General features: G+C 39.2%; 1 protein-coding gene and 1 pseudogene across 1 annotated transcript in view; one reads left to right on the top strand and one right to left on the bottom strand.

Moving 5' to 3' along the window:
- PRUNE2 (prune homolog 2) overlaps window positions 1-12,636 on the bottom strand; it is an 83,725-nt gene that overhangs the window by 54,221 nt on the left and 16,868 nt on the right. The gene's annotated exons all lie outside the window — the stretch shown is intronic.
- On the top strand, window positions 8,383-8,501 carry LOC111730611 (annotated as a pseudogene).

Below are 12,636 nucleotides of genomic sequence, written 5' to 3'. Positions count from 1 at the left end.
GGGGTAAGATGCCGTGAGAGCTAACCATGGGATTGCAGGGACAGGAGTAGTTAATTTCTCCAGCTGTGGGCATAGAGTAGATGGCCCTGGAAGTCTCCAGGCAAGACGCAGTATTTGAGCTGGACCTCGGGGCAGGTTGGGGAGGGAGTGGGGATAGATTACATCTGAGCTCTTCTTTTTCTTTTCTCCTTGCTTTGTCTCCAGCCACCCCCATGCCCATAATCAAGACTCATTCTGTTTTTCCACTCTGAGTCAGAATCTTTTTGGAGCTTGTCAGGGGTACCATTTGGCCCGATGCCTGTTCTCAAACTGGGAATTCTCCTTCCTCTTCTTATAAGATTAGAGTCAGACACTGCTCAGGAGAAAAGAAGATGACTGAAGGAAAATGTCACCATCCACTTCACTCTCTAACACAATAGGTCCACCTCAGTAGATATTCAGGCTTGCAGACCTGTGCTTTTGGTAACAACAGATGTGAAATCATAGAAATCATGGTCCAGCTTTGGGACCATGACGTGATGCTGACTACTTTAGCTTTCTGCAAGTGCTTCTGCCAAAGTTGGCTCTATCTTGTTCAGATGAGAGAGCTTCATGCTTTCTCCCCGCTACTTATATTAACTTATTCCAAGTGCAGTAAGGTTGCTGATTCTCAATCATGAGAAATGAAATGATAATCTATCACAGAGCATGCCAGTTCTTCTTCAGGTACTCCCCACTAGATCCTCGTCTCCCTCAATTTTCAAGCACTATACCTTTCTTCCATGTCCGCAGTTCTGGAATTGCGCCCCCATCTTTGTCTCCTAGGACAGTTCCATCCTCTATTATATTTCGGGTGGACTACCACCTCCCATTTTGCCTCCCATCTTTCCTGCACCATTGCCAGTCTATAGACAATCACAACACCCAGCTCATAAAACGCTGGCTTCCACTGCCAATACATTTAATACAAAATTCTTTGTTCGTCTCTCAGGGCTCTCCACTATTTAGATCAATCCACTCTTAGCATCCTCAAATATTCTGTCTTTCAGACAAAATGAGCTCCTAGTTTCCCAAGTCTTGCTGTAGTTCTTTGCCTCTATAGTTTGGTTTATATTCCCTTCTGCTAAAATGCTCCTTCTCACAACGTTCGATTCTATCTCATCCATGAATCCTGTCCTTGCTCCTCCAGAACAAAGGGGAAGGAGCAAGGCTCTCCCACTTTTGAGGGCCCAGACCTGTCGATTATATCTCTTCTAGAACTGACTTGACACAGCCCTTTGCAAGCCATTTGTTTTACACCCTTCTCCTGGCTAGAGTAAGGTAAGAGATTGCATCTTAATTACCTTTGTATCACATGCAGTCCTTAGGGAAGCATCTTGTTCATAACAAACGCACAAGCTCTGAGAGTGGCATTCAGTTTCATTTTCCCCAAATTTCTAAAGGTTGTAAGGAATCAGGAAATGCCATCTTATCCTTAAAATAGAAGAGTGACAGATTTTTTCTAAAGCCCCGATCAATTTAAATGTATGGATCAGGATTTGCTAGGGGCTTCTCAAAGGCCCTAGGGTGGAAGGAAATAGCACAAGATCAATAGCTAGGCCACCCTGCTTCTGATCTCAGCCCAGCCACTGACTCTGTGATCTTGATACAATCACTCACTCTAACCAGTGTTAATTTTCTTGCCTGTAACCCGAAGAAGTTAGTCAAAATGAATTCTACGATTTATTTCAGCTTATACTACCTTAGCAATTGAAACCCAGGATGCAAGAACAATACAGAGAATCAGGCAACTATCGGAATTGCAGGCAAATGGCTTGAGAGCTCTCAAATGATAATGGTAGTCAGACAGGGAGCACTCACTCCTGCCTCTTCTCCTACACCTCTCTTGCACACCTATCCATCAGTACCCCATGATTCCTGACATTATTAATCCAGAAGGCTCTGTATCCAAATGTACTTTGTCAACTCTGACGCAGATAAGATACCAGGGACAGTATTTCTCCTCCACTACTTTTCCATCTGCCGTTTCTCACCCCTAACTATTCTATTAACTGGAATTGATAAGGAATTGAGAACTTATCCCAAATTCAGATACTATTCTAGCAGGAACTTGGTTCATGTAAAGCCTCGATCTGTAAAATCTTGGCATGTCAAACAAAGGGCAAGCAATTCCAGGCTAGCTAAAAAGAAAAAAATAAGCTTTTATTTACTGTAGGTGAATTCCAGCTTCCCCATCATAACTTATATTGAGTAACTGAACCTTTGTGCAAACCCCACACCTTGTCTAAAAAGTATGAAATCTAAAGGTCAAGGAAGTATTGTGATCCTTTAATAAGAAATAAATTCTTTCTTAGTACAAAACCATTCAAGAATGAAAAAACCAAGTAGAATGTAAATGGAAATTCACTAGGATGCACCTTAGAGAGTCTTAACCATTGGGGAAAAGTTAGCCTGACTTCCTAATAAAAAGGAGAATCTGGCTCTTTATCCTTAAGCATCTATGAGACATAAGGGTCACTTTGCATTACAAAACTTAATCTCTTCGGGATGCTGACTGTGAATGACAACAGCCTCATCTTTTTCTTTGTTTTTGAGTTGCAGCACAAGGTCCAAACTATTTTGAAGTACAGAGCTTTCACTATCTTAATATGTGTAATTTACTAATAGAAACATATCCACAAAGGATGTTTTTTTCCTCCCAGATAAGAAGTCCTGTTATCAAGAGAAATTTCATGGACCATTTTCTTTTAGTCACCTGGAACTTTAATCTAATGATTCAGGATTTTACATTCTGTGAATATTATCAATTGTGATTTTAAGAAAACTTTCATCAAATGAACATTCTGAAATTAATTCATTCAGTGGCAGCTCCCATTTTTCTCTATAGGAGGAGCTTAGGGCGGCCACCTGGTTGGAAGTGAGCCTGGAAGCTGTGCTCACATAGCAGTTTACATAAGATCAACACCATGTCAAGAGTTCATATGAAAAAGGGGGGGTGCAGTTTATAGAGATTTTTGTCCCCCTCCCTTAAATCACCATGACCAGTACTCTAATCTTAGGTGGAATCATACTTTAAACCACTTCTAGGTGGGACTCTAGTTTTGTTTTTTGGTTTCCACAGAGGACTTTAATAATTTCCTATTTGAAATTGAGGTGGTAATTTTTTCTAGGTGGTAATTTTTTTTTTTTTTTTTTTTTTTTTAGTTTCTCACATAACTTAGCTTCTCAGGGGAAATATTGATATTCTACAAATAGTACATTCTTTCTCAGTTTTGAAAAGGCAATAGAGAACAACATAAGCTCATTTTTCAGGATGACCTATTTCTAAGACAGCTTAGAATGTAGGTAAGATTTAAAGGTTATAAGATTCATTAGAAAAAAGAGAAGTGTATGTTACACCTTCAATAACCGTTATCAATAATATAAAAAATAAAAATGTCAGTGTACCAAGGTAGCTCTGCTTGTCAAATAATCTAAATAGACTGTGATACCCATTAGGCAAGAGTCCTAAACAGTTTCCAAATTGTCACTTCCTTTGATTTCCTTTCTTCATTTTCATCTCAGACATAAATAAAATATTTTTATAGCAGTACAGTCTGTGTTCCCTAATTACCTGATTGCCGAGGGAGGGGTGGGATATAGCATAAAAAACCACAAGCTTTTCCAGAATGAGTTGATGCAAAATGAAAAGCAGCTGCCAGATGTCACTTTCGAGGGGCCGGGCAGAGCTCCGCATCCTCTCAGCCCCCTCCTCTTCCCCCTCCAACTTCCCAGCAGCAACAGATCAGTTGAGAGAACAGCACTCTCCCTTGCAATCTGTCCTCCCCAAACCCGATCCTCCTAAAGCAGCACCAGGACCCACCTACCTTCTGAGGATGCAAGGAGGCTGGCTACCAGGAGGGTGAGAAGGATGCTTCCTTACAGCTCCTCAGCATCTCCCTTCTGGAGCAGTTAACTGGAAATACAGATTCGCCTCCATTTTCTGGTCACATGATCACTGGCACATCTAAATAAGGATGATCACCTGCCTCCCAGCTCTCTCAGTGTACCGGCCACCGCTGCTGCTGCTGCTACTGCTCTGGCTGGGGGACGTAGCTGGGGCTATGCAGTTTCACTTGGGAATAGAAAATACTCTTTTGTCTAGGTTGTAGAGTCAGAAATGCCCCCTTGATTTTTATGTCTGCTCAGAAATACTGCTGCCACTCCTGTTCCTGAGTAAGACTGGATGTGAATGGGCTCAAAGTACTGGTTGGAAGGAATTTAATTCCCCTGAGACCTCTTTAAAAAAAATCCTTCACAGAACACTCAGTAAGAAAGCAGTATAATCATTTTCATTTCATGTACTATGAACAATAATGGACTACATGAAAGCATAGTGGGATACATTAAAAAGTCCATTTGGAGGTTTCAGAGAAAGTTAGGATGTTTGCCCGAGATCCATACAGCTGTGGCTATTGGGAGACACAAGAGTGGCCATTAAGCACGTGGACCCCGGAATCAGCAAGCCCAAGTTTGAATCTGACTTCCACTACTTATTGGCAAGTTTGGACCAGTTGCTAAACTATCTGATGACTCAGACTGCTGATTCACAAATAGATAATAATAATATTAGTGTTACTTTAAAGATAATCTAGGTAGAGATCTTAGAGAGTCTGGGTTAAAATAAACTCACAATAAATGTTAGCTACTAATACTATTATTAATTCTAAAAATGCCAGCAGAAATATTTGATTCAGTTAAGGCAAATGAAATATGAATGAAAAGTTTGCATAATAGAAAGACATGCATTCATTTGTTTGATCTTCAAAGAAAAAAATATATTGTCAGACAAACCAAACAAAGACTTCTGGTCATAATCAGGCAAAATGTCAATATGAAAGTAACAATGGATACCATCTTCAGAATGAGCTCATTGGGAATCCTATGCTACATGATCTTTTACTATTATTATTTTTATTAGTTTAAGGTATACAGTATAATGGTTATGCATTTATATAGTTTAGGAAGTGATCCTCCAGATTACTCCAGCACCCATCTGGCCTACACACAGCCATTACAAGAATATTGACTATGTTCCCTATGCTGTACTATACATTCCCATGACTGTTTTGTAATACTAACTTGTATTTCTTCATTGTTTCACATTTTTCACACAGCCCCACAACCCCACTCCCCTCTGGCCATCACCAGTTTGTTCTCTGTATTTATGAGTCTGTTTTTGTTTAGTTTGTTCATTTCTTTCACTACTTAGATTCCACATATAAATGAAATCATTTGGTATTTATCCTTCTCTGTCCGACATATTTCACTCAGCATAATACCCTCTAGGTCCATCCGTGTCATTGCAAATGGTTAATATTTCACTTTATTATAGCTGAGTAATATTCCATTGCACATATGAACCCTAATAACTTCTTTATCCAGCCGTTTGTTGATGGGCATTCAGATTGCTTCCATATCTTGGCTATTGTGAATAGCACTGCAGTGAACATAGGGGTGCATAGATCTTTACAAATTAGTGTTTTCATTTTCTTTGGATAAATATCTAGAAGTGTAATTGCTGGGTCAAAAGGTAGTTCTATTTTTAATTTTTTGAGGAACCTCCAAACTGTTTTCCATAGTGGCTGTACCAATTTGCAATCTCACTAACAGTGCACAAGGGTTCCCTTTTCTCTACATCCTCATCAACACTCATTTTTTGATTTATTGATGATAGCCATTCTGACAGGTGTGAGGTGATATTTATTTAATGAACTGAGGTTTAAAAAAAAAAGTAAAACAAGTCTTTGAAGATTATGTATTGTCAACTGCTACTTGAGTTGATGGTATAACAGATGACTAAATAAGTAGAACAATTTTTCCTCTCTGGACAATCAAACTGGGATAGGCAACAGAAGATCAAGAAAAAACCTGAGCAGGCACACCTATTTTTCTCCATGAGGCTGAGTGAAGTGGATAACAGCACTGTAAGAAAACTGAAAGGTTATAAGAATCTTGGCGGAACTGTAATGAACAGAAGCACAAGAACACTAAAAAATAAGTAATATGGCTTCGAATTTCAAAAGAAGGGAAAAGATGAATTTTACAACATTAGAAAAGAAAGATGCATATTCCTGTATGTATTGAATGCTTGTGTGCCTCCATATTCATTTATTGAAACTCTCTCTCCAGTCCCCCAGGTGTTGGTATTAAGAGGTGGGGCTTCTGCAAAGTAATTAGGATTGGATGAGATCATGAGGGTGGAGCCCTTATAAGTGGAATTAGTACCCTTATAAAAGAGACCTCAGAGAGTTCTCTTACTCTCTCTGCACATGAGGGCACAATGAGAAGTCAGCAGTCTAACCTGGAAGAGGGCCCTCACTAAAATCCAACCATGATGACACCCTGATTTCAGACTTCCAGCCTCCAAAACTGTGAGAAATTTCCGTTGTTTATAAACCACCTAGTCAATAGTAAATTTTTATAGCAGGCCAAACTGACTAAGACACTCCCAAACTAAGACTCACACATCAGCCTTGGAAAAGGAAGCAGCAAACACCAGAAATTATCAGTTTCGTTAAGAGCAAATTATATTGGACAAACTTCACTTTCTTTTCTATTCATTTAAGCTGGCATATTTATGGGTTGCCTATTATGTGGCAGGTTCTGTTCTAAGCACTGGAGGTACAATAATGAACAAGACAAATCAAACTTCTGCTTTCCTGGAGAATACATTCTCATAGACGAAGACAGACACAGCAAATTCAATCAAACAAATAAATAGAAGACCTTTTCACATAGCAAAAAAAGTGGTAGGAAGAAAATAAAGCAGGGCATTGGGATAGAGTTTGTTTCTCAATCTCAGCACTATTGACATTTAGGACTGGATAATCCTTTGTTTGGGGGTGCTCTACCGTGCATTAGAGGATATGTAGCATCATCTGTGACCTCTACCCTTAGACGACAGTAGCATATACCCCACTTGTGACAACAAAAAATGTCTCTGGATATTGCCAAATGTTCTCTGAGTAGGGAGGCAAAATAATCCCTGGTCGAGAATCACTGGGCTAGAATAACTTAGAGGTACGGTTATTGCTACTCTGGATGAAGCGGTTATAGAAGCTGGGGAGCCATGAATGATGAGAATAAGCCAGCCATGTCAGAAACATTCTAGGCAGAGAATATGGCTGGCAGTAAATCACTAAAATGGAAATGAGTCTGGTGTGTGAGACTGAAAGGGCTGATAGAGAGAGCGGTCTTAGTGATCAGAGATGTAACCAATAACTGGGACACACAGGGCCTTATAGGCTATAGTAAAGCATTAGGATTTTATTCCAAAATTGGAGGGTTTTAAGAAGATGGGTAGTTACAGGACAATATTTACATCTGAAAGGCTCACTCCAGGCTGTGAGTGGAGAATGGATTGTAGGGCCAGGTTGGTAGGATGGAGATAGGAGTCTAGTTGAAGGATCTATGTGAGCTGACCAGGGCAGGGCTGTGATATAAGGTGTGTGCTGGACTGATAGCTTACAGATAAGAAACTGGGGCTCAGGTAGGTAATTATACTCAACTGGATCATTTTAATAAAGTTGACAAAGGGGCCACTTCAGCATGGTTAGATGAAAGATCTAGGTCTGACAAACAATTCCAGTCCCTAATTTCTTTCTCGAACTGAAATTCAAAGTTAGCAGCAGGAGCATATGAGTATCAGGCACTCCACGAACTCTTTGTTAAATTATGGAGACGTTGGCAGAAGTAAATAGTTATTGGTGCTCAGTGGCAAAAGCTAGGACCTCTGAGATAAATAGAAAGAGCATGACACATACTACCAAAAAGAAAACCAGTACAGCAATATTAATATCAGGAAAAAAAAATGGTTGAAAGCAGAATTTAATAAAGTAGAAAACAAGGGAAGAATATGAAAAAATCAACAAAACCAAATCTAATATTAGAAAAAAAACATAAAATGAATGCATTTCTGGAGAGATTGAACAAGAAAAAAAAGAGTAAATAATGTAAGAAATTAAAAAATATAACCACAGATAAAGTAGAGATTTAAAAAATAGTAAAAGATATACAAGTTTTATTCCAAAAAGTTTGAAAACTCTGATGAAATAACCAATTTTCTAGAAAAAAAAGTTAAATAGCAAAGTTGATGCAGAAAGAATTAGAAAACCTGAACAGATTCTTAATCATTAAGAAATCAAATTATGAGTAAACAAATCTACTCCCTCTAGTAAATAATAGGCACAGTTTCATAAATGAGTGTTACCTAACCCTCGTGTATTAGACGACCCTCCTGGATAATACAAGTTTTGCCAAAGAATAGAAAAAGAGGGAAAGCTCTCTAGTTTGTTTTATGGTGGCAATATAACTGATTTCCAAGCTAGATAAGAGCATACAACGAAGGAAAATCATAGACCAGTCTGGGGCCATGTCGCCCTGAACAAGCCTGATCCCATTTGATCTCGGAAGCTAAGCAGGGTCGAGCCTGGTTAGTACTTGGATGGGAGACCACCTAGGAAGACCAGGTGCTGTGGGCGTTAAAAAAAAAAAAGAAAAAGAAAATCATAGGCCAGTGTCATTTATGAAAATGTAAATGATTTCATATGGTGGAAGAAAACTAGGTAGCCACTAAAGTTTCTAAGATTCACTCATCTAAATGACTTGTTATCCCCCTTCAGTTAATATTTGACTTCAAGTCGCAACTTAAGGAGTGTAAATAAATGCTGTTTAAGGCAGTGTAGGATATAAAGACGTATAAGCCAAATCACAGCCTCAAGTGGTTTACATTCAGGTAGATTAGTAAGAGAGTCCCTATAAATATAACATGGAGCAAAATGTGAAGAAGCCACAAAAGTGGTATAAAGTATAGGGAGGTGGGAAGGAGTCCTTCTATTTGAAAAGAATGGAGAATGTTTTAGGAAAGAAGAGACATTTGGTCTGGGTCTTCAGTGAAAAGGAGAATTTCAAAATGCAGAAAAGAAGATGGGGGAGCAAAGAATTAAAAGAGCTGCTGAGAAAAGAGCTGAGAAAAGAGCAAAGAAGCAAGGAAAAAAAATGGTCTCTTTAGAGGAACCATGAACAGTTCCATGAAGAGGATATGTGTGTTTATTTACATTTCCACTTTAAGACAATGTTAACAGATATATAAAAATCCATTACCATTACATGATTTAAAAAATAGCCAAAAAGAAAAAAGTGATAGGACCACAACATGGAGTTAGGACTTAGACTAATAAAATAAAATACGTATTCCAGAATTCTATATACTTGATACTGGTGAGTGACGAATTTGGCTGTGAAATGTAAGCATCCATGGAGTTGACTCAAAAGAATAAACACTATCAATTACATAAATGTTATTAAATAAAGTCAGATTCCTTAACTAATAGTCAAGATGGAGATAGCATTGAATTTGCTCATGAGAGCACAGGTATTCTGATTAGAAAATCATGGTCTCAATAACATCCTTGGCATAGAGATGAGTTTCTTTGGGTAGACCTAAAATTTTCCATCAGGGTAAGCCAATGGTACACAACAAAACAGTACAAGATAAATCCTCTGCAACATGGTACATGTACATAGTTCTCAGCTAGCTTGGGCTTAATCTGGGGCAGAATTTGGACATGTAAATAAACATATGCATGACACATTTTTAACTCGGTCTTTCATCAGTCCTGATTCTGAGTTGATCCACATTTTAAGATGGTTTATGGGAGTGAATTACCCAGAACAAAACTCTCTTTTGTTGACAATTAAAGAAGCCATATCCCTTAACCAACAGTTCAAATGGAAGGAAGGTAGCATTGTAATTTTCTGCATTGGTATAGTTTGGATTTCCACAAAGGGTGACCCAATCCTGGAGTGACTTTTTGACAGCTTTTGTTCTAAAAAGAACTCTCAGGTGGCTCTTGGAAGGAAACAGATCCTCCAACACACTGGAGGACTAGTTAGCTAATCCTGTATGTTAAAATATCTCAGTATACTTTTCAAAAGCTGAGGTTCTACCACTCTCCAGTTAAGCCAGCTGTACTGAATAACTTCTGCGTGCTTCTTCAGGTCCACTCTCTCACTTACTCCACCTGCTCTCTGCCTCAGGAGGCTCCTTCACCCACAGAATTCCACTTGGTTTTGACCTGGTAGGAGATCTGAGGGAGATCGAGGATATCTACTCACCAAGCTTCCTCCTTGTGAGAATGCCTCAGGCTGGCTGGGCCCCTTAGCAGTTCGCTCCTCTCAGGGTGGCCTTTTCTACCCAAAACTCCTATTCTGGGTTCTGGAAATCACCCCCTCTCCTCACCCCTAAAGCCTAAGAATAACAACAGCTGTACTGTTACTATTCCTGGGTTACTGCACTTTTCCACGTGAGTTCCTCACACTTTGTTCCCATCTTTGTAAATACTCCCTTTATGAAGTATTTCTCAAATTATCCTTATTTGAATGTATCATTGCTTTCCTGCTATGAAATCCCTCACCACAAAATACCACATCTATAAATATTAGGAAAACTTAAATGTACATCGAAGGGCTTTCATTCTCTCGCCTCCCTCTGGCCTCTGGCCACTCAAGTTGGCCCCATACACCACAGATGGAGCAGCCCACTGACATCGCAGTAGCTGTCACAGATCTGCTGTGATGGAAAATAAATGTTTAGGAGTGAAAAGAGCTCAGAAGGTCACATGACAGTGTGAAGAATCAGAGGAAAGTTCTAGTTCAATTATTCTCAAAATACTGTGTTGGGAACTTTGGCTATTAAACTCGATGTGTCTTTCAATGGGACCATGGAAGAATAGGAATAAATGCATCAACCTAGAGAATAAGTTCAAAAAAATAATCATCTTGCCCTCTGTGTCTTATTGACAAGCTTTTGGCTAGAAGGGAGAAGATTCATTCAAATCCCAACTTTACCACTTCCTCATTTCTCAACGACATTAAATAGCTCATTTATTGAGTCAGTTTGTTCATCTTTGAAATAGGGATAAAACTTGTTCTCTGTATCTCAAATGGTGATTGGGTGAACCAAAGAAAAATGATATATTTGTCTATCTGCAAGCATTTTTTGGCAGTCTGGGTAGGGCTGGCCATAAGTACAGAGGTGGCAGGGGAGGGGGTGGGATGGGAAGGAGACACCCCTAAAAATTAATTTTTTTAAAAAAAAAAAAGGAGACTAAGGCCTGAATTAAAGTGCAAATTTAAAGGCTTTGAATGATACTTAATTATTACCACCAACTCACCAAACACACCAGATGATCAAATATAATTATAAAAAGAAATGAACACAGAGTCAATGCCAACTTTGGTTCAGTTCAGGGCAAAGCAAAAAACAAAAACAAAAACAAAAACAAAAAAAAACCAGTGAATAAACAAGGGAACGCTCTGTGGTTTATGGAGTATCAACTTATGTTGGAGAAAGGGCAAATGTTTGGACCTTGGACACAGTCCATCCAAACAGCAGGATCCAGAGAAGGGGTAGAATGTGCTCAAAGAGCCCGATTCTTCATTGAGTGCTCAAACATATCACCACTCAACATTGAGAGGAAGAGCTGATGGATTATTTCTTTACTTTTTTTCATTTTCAACATCCACATGGGTGTAAAACCTGATATACTAACTTCTTAAACATAAGTCATGGACAGAACAAGCCCGATTTCAGGATGTCTCATGAAAAACATAAAATGATCTAATGGTGTCACTCACAGAGAGAAATTGAAATCTTTTCCAGAGTTATGCCAGACAGAAATAAAGGCCCCAAATTACTAATTTAAAAAGAAAGAATGCACAGAGATCACTGTAAGAAGCAGGTCCTGTGGAATATGAAATATATTGTGTTTGAAGGTCATTTAGGGAGTACCAAATAAGTCGCGACTCAGAGCTAGGAAACAAGATATAGCTCCGCAAATAAAAGGATCGGTTTACTTCCAAATACTGTTTGAAAAGTCCACGTGACAACAGCTCCCTCTCCCATCTCCTCCCCTCTCTCCCTTGCTCCCCGCCACCCACTGTTGCATGTCATCTACAAAAGAGTGGACAAGTATTGTCAGTTTTCTTAGTCCTCCTGGAAATCATTTCCTTTCAATACCCTGCATAACTATTTCCTTGCCCGACACCTAGAGGAAGCTAATATATTTGTATATCAGTTGTCCCACTTTTATGTAATTCAGATGGTGAGTTTACAAATGTTAACAGTTTCACGCTCACATAGCATGTAGTTCAGCCTTTTGAACATAGCCTATGACTAATGTTATGTGTCAACTTGTCTAGGCTATGGCGCCCAGTTATTTGGTCAAACACCAGTCTAGATGTGGCTGTGCAGGTATTTTTCAGATGTGACTAACATTGAAATCAGCAGACTTTGAGTAAGGCAGATTACCTTCTAGAATGTGGGTAGGCCTCATCCAACCAGCTGAAGGCCTTAAGCAAAGTCTCAAGTTTCCCCCAAAAGAAGGAACTCTCTTCAAGTCTGCAGCACAGAGACTTTACTACCTTGCAGAATTCAGACTTAAGACTGCAACAACTCTTGCTGAGTTTCTAGCCAGTGGCCTGTACTACATATTTCAGATTTGCTAGCCACATAAATTGTGTGAGCCAATTCCAGTTCCTTAAAACAATTTCTTTTCCTTCCTTCCCCGCTTCCTTCCCTGCTTCCTTCCCTTCCTTCCTTCCTTCCTTCCTTCC

Source organism: Pteropus vampyrus, unplaced genomic scaffold (genome assembly GCF_000151845.1).
Source record: "Pteropus vampyrus isolate Shadow unplaced genomic scaffold, Pvam_2.0 Scaffold324, whole genome shotgun sequence".
In the NCBI taxonomy this organism is placed as follows: domain Eukaryota; kingdom Metazoa; phylum Chordata; class Mammalia; order Chiroptera; family Pteropodidae; genus Pteropus; species Pteropus vampyrus.
The sequence above is the reverse complement of the archived record's forward strand: the minus strand, read 5'-3'. Positions and strand labels throughout refer to the sequence as shown.